General features: G+C 54.5%; 1 protein-coding gene across 3 annotated transcripts in view; it reads right to left on the bottom strand.

The window, feature by feature from the left end:
* The window catches only part of R3HCC1 (R3H domain and coiled-coil containing 1), a 193,043-nt gene that overhangs the window by 55,477 nt on the left and 132,883 nt on the right, over nt 1-4,683 (bottom strand). The gene's annotated exons all lie outside the window — the stretch shown is intronic.

Genomic DNA, 4,683 nt, shown 5'->3' with positions numbered 1-4,683 from the left:
TATTTGTCTCAGTCTACTTTTGTTGCTGTAACTGAATACCTGCGACTGGGTAATCTATAAAGAAAAGAAATGTATTTGTTACTGTTCTGGAGACTAGAAAGTCCAAGGCCTCAACCATCCATCCTGTGAGGGTCTTCTTGCTGATGGGGACTGTCTGTAGCGTCCTGAGGTGGCACAGGGGGTCCTCTGGTGGAAAGGGCACACTGAGAGCCAAACTGGCTGTCCTAGCAAACTTACTCTTGTAATGAGGAATCCACTCCCACGGTGACCCATTCATCCACGAGTGGTTCCTCGCTCTTGCAGGATGTAATCCCATTGTCTATTTTTTGCTTTTGTTCCCTCTAGGGTATTTGGGGGGAGTTATATCTAAAAAATGCTTGCCTTTCCTGGGCCAGGTCTGCCATGAAGAACAGAGCCAGGGAGAGGGGCCCCACATGACATAGCCTCCCACTAGTGAGAACCAGCTCTCCCTTCTGAGTCTCTCCCCAACCTCCCATGGCAGGCTTTTCTCAGCCCAAACCAGCAGGAAGAAAATCTGTGCAACTGTTAACAAGAGTTTCAGAGAATTACAAGGAGAAACAGGAAAACTTATTCAAGGTATTTTGTGAAATAAAAAAAACTAACAATTTGAAGTATAAATTCCATGAATGCGAATCCATTCTTTTTCGTGTCTTCTAGGCATTTGTAGTATATACTGAGAGAACATTCTGGAAGAACTTAAATTATCAGGGTCAGGTTAAACTATGGGATATTCTTGTTGTACATTTCAGAGCTCAGGGTTTTAGAATATGTTTATAAAAACATATGCACTTCGTCTACAGAAGAAGACTGTAGGCTTAGAACAAATATACTGAACTTGAACCCGGGCCTGGAGGTTCTTCAGAGCTTGCTTGCCAGGGTTAAAGGGGCGTCCCTGCCCAGGGTAGGTGACTAGACAATTCACTGCATACAGCGTGCCCTGGGCACTGACTCTGTCCCAGGCCAGGCTGCAGGTGCTCTGCGAAACATTCCCTGTGTCAGGCCAGGCATGAGGATTCACACCTGTACTCCCAGCCCTCTGGCAGGCCAAGGCAGGAGGATCCCTTGAGCTCAAGAGTTCGAAGCCAGCTTGAGCAAGGGCAAGACTCCGTCTCTACTAAAAATAGAAAAAATGAGCTAGGCTTGGCAGCACACAGCTATAGTCCCAGCTACTTGTGAAACTGAGGCAGGAGAAACGCATGTGCCCAGGAGTTTGAGGCTGCAGTGAGCTAGGCTGATGCCATTGCACTGTACCCAGGCCCACGGCATCCTAGGGTGACACAAACCATGTGTGCAAGCCCTGGCAGTTCTGCTTTAACACTAGAGGATATCTCCTCAAAGATCACATTCTCACATCTCCTGCCCAGCAGCATTCAGCAACCCACCCTCACATGCAGTCCTCCTCTGGGGTTCCAACCTTCTGAGGTGCTACAGGCAAAAACTCAGCAAGATCAACCAGTTCAAGCCTTGCGGAGAAGGGTAGGAGTTGCCAAAGGTGAGACAATTGGTTCATGCAGGGCAGAGCCTAGATATGGATTCCGCCACAGGCAGGAAGTCCAAACCAGAAAAGAGAGGGAAGTACGGTCTGGGAGCACCTCCACCACCGGTGGGGAACTGACCGAAATGGGGGACCAGTGAGCTGGGGCAGGGAGTGGGGGCAAGGGGGAGATGACGCCCAGGGATTCCATCCTGCGCTGTGCTCAGCTCTGGAAGCCGCTCCCAAGCCTCCTTCCCTTCACTGGGCCTCAATACCAGCACCCACGAGGTCAGTCCCCCTCACCTGTGCCGGGCCTGCAAAACTGCTGGGGTGCGGGTGAGGTGACCACCAAAGGCACCCCAGGATCCCTTCTTTCCTACCCACTCTACAGCCCCTAATTCACCCTGTGACCACCATGAAGGCAGGAACTTGACTCCAGTGGCCGTTGGGATGCTGGGTCCCTGCACCCTGTGCCTGGCACGGTGCTGGGTGGGGAGGGGCGTGGAGAGGCCTGACCCACATGGGTTCCTCACCAAGGGCCATTCAGTTTCCTGTGCCAAGTAGGCTCACACTGTCTTGCCTCCCAAGGGCTTTCAAGAATCCAACAGGGAAGAAAAATCCAGAAGAAAGGTTGGATTGGGTTCCTTTGCCTTGCCTGACACCAGGTGCAGTGGAGGGGAAATGACATTTAACGGACATCTAACCTGGAGAAGAAAACGTGAGCTGCTGGGGCTGAGCCCCTGCCAGAATGCTTCCCTGCAAAGCAACATGAAGCAGGGACTTGGTGGTACCGTTGATGAGGCCTGGGAGGCGGTGAGGAGGAGAAGCTGAGATTTGACTCAGAAGTCCTGTGTCATCACACAAAAAAACAACAGAAAAACAAAACCAAGAAAAGGGTGCCACAGGTGACTCATGCCTGTAATCCTAGCACTCTAGAGGCCAAGGCAGGAGGGTGGTTTGAGCTCAGGCGGTCCAGACCACCCTGACTGAGCAAGAGAGAGACCCTGCCTATACTAAAAATAGAAACAAATTAGCCCGACAACTAAAAATATATAGAAAAACTTAGCCGGGCATGGTGACGCATGCCTGTAGTCCCAGCTACTTCAAGGCTGAGGCAGGAGGATCGCTTGAGCCCAGGAGTTTGAGGTTGCTGTGAGCTAGGCTGACGCCACGGCACTCTAGCCCAACCAACAGAGTGAGAGGCTGTCTCAAAAAAAAAAAAAAAAAAAAAAAAAAAAAAAAAAAAGGCCGGGCGCTGTGGCTCACGCCTGTAATCCTAGCTCTTGGGAGGCCGAGGCGGGCGGATTGCTCGAGGTCAGGAGTTCAAAACCAGCCTGAGCAAGAGCGAGACCCCGTCTCTACTATAAATAGAAAGAAATTAATTGGCCAACTGATATATATATATAAAAAATTAGCCGGGCATGGTGGCGCATGCCTGTAGTCCCAGCTACTCGGGAGGCTGAGGCAGAAGGATCCTTCGAGCCCAGGAGTTTGAGGTTGCTGTGAGCTAGGCTGACGCCACGGCACTCACTCTAGCCTGGACAACAAAGTGAGACTCTGTCTCAAAAAAAAAAAAAAAAAAATGTACTGAATCAGGAGGGGAAGCAGTTCCCGGTTGAAGAACAGGAGGGACAGGCACCGTGGGAACATGGTGGGATCTGGCAGCTCCTGGAATCCCGACTCTGAACTACCGCCTTGTCACAGCGCAGGACGGAATCTCGGGGGCGTCACCTCCCCTCGCCACCCCCGCCCCGCCCCAGCTCACTCATCCCCCATTTCGGTCAGTTCCCGCCAGTGGCGGAATCCATATCCAGGCTCCGCCCCGCATCCCGTCGCCAGGAGAGAAATCAGGTGGCGACTCCGCTTAGGCCACCTCGGGAAGTTTGGATCCGCTTGGGAGTTTGATTCCGCAGCGCTCCCTCCCGCCATGGGACTGTCGCGGCAGGGCATGTCCCAGGACCCGGGTCACTGCTCCGGAACCTCCAGACCCTTATGTTCCTTGTAGTCAGTGTCCTGTCGTTGAGTCCCCACCGCGGTCCGTTGCTGGAGCAGAGCACGCCGCGTGCTAGAAGGGGGGAGGGGATTAGGGCACAAAGAGGGGTGCCTGGCCGGGCACCTGTGGCTGGGCAAGTCCGGGCGGGACGAACCGGTCGGCGGAGTTGGGGAAAGAGCGGGGTCCCCGCGCAGAGCCGCGGAGGAGAAACGCTCTGCGGGCAGGACGTGCACCGAATTCCAGGACCGAAGTCCCGTGGGAACTGCCAAGCGCGTCACCAGGACCGGGGCCTGGCCATGTGCCCAGTCTTTCCATTTTCCTCCTCCTGCCACTTCGCCTCTCCGTCCGTCTGTCCCTTTCTTCCTCCCTCCGTCCCCCCTGTGCATTTTACTTTCTTGGATATTGAATTTAGTTGTGGTTTCGTTCGCCCCGCCACTGCTCATCCACCACCTCCCACGCTCGACCTCCCCCCATGTTTAGAGGCCGGGCGCGGTGGCTCACACCTGTAATCCTAGCACTCTGGGAGGCCCGGGTGGGTGGATCACTCGAGGTCAGGATTTGGAGACCTGCCTCAGCAAGAGGGAGACTCTTTCTCTACTAAAATTAGAAAGAAATTAGCCAGACAACTAAAAATATATATATAGAAAAAATTAGCCAGGCATGGTGGCGCATGCCTGTAGTCCCAGCTCCTCGGGAGGCTGAGGCAGGAGGATCACCTGAGCCCAGGAGTCTGAGGTTGCTGTGAGCTAGGCTGACGCCGCGGCACTCTACCCCGGGCAACAGAGACTCTATCTCAAAAAATAAATAAATTAAAAGTCCTGAGTCGGGAGGGGAAGCCGTTAGTGGTTGAAGAACAGGAGGGACAGGCGCGGTGAGAACATGGTGGGATCCCGAAACTCCTGCAATCCTGACTCTGCACAACAGCCCTGTTCACAGCGCAGGACGCAATCCCGGGGGCGTCTTCCCCCCCTGCCCCCACTCCCGCCCCAGCTCCCTCGTCCCCCATTTCCGTCCGTGCTGGTCCCGGAGGGGACAGGACCCAGAAACCAACCACGCGCCCAGCGGCGCAGCCCCGTCAGCGCCTGTGCTTCCCCTCCCCGCGGGTGGCGGGGGTGCTCCCAGACCGCGTTTCTCCGTTTTCGGTTTTGGACTTCCACGTGCGGCGGATTGTGCACCCTGGCTCCGCCCCTTTGTG

Source organism: Microcebus murinus, chromosome 24 (genome assembly GCF_040939455.1).
Source record: "Microcebus murinus isolate Inina chromosome 24, M.murinus_Inina_mat1.0, whole genome shotgun sequence".
NCBI lineage: Eukaryota > Metazoa > Chordata > Mammalia > Primates > Cheirogaleidae > Microcebus > Microcebus murinus.
This window is presented reverse-complemented; position numbering and strand designations above follow the sequence as displayed.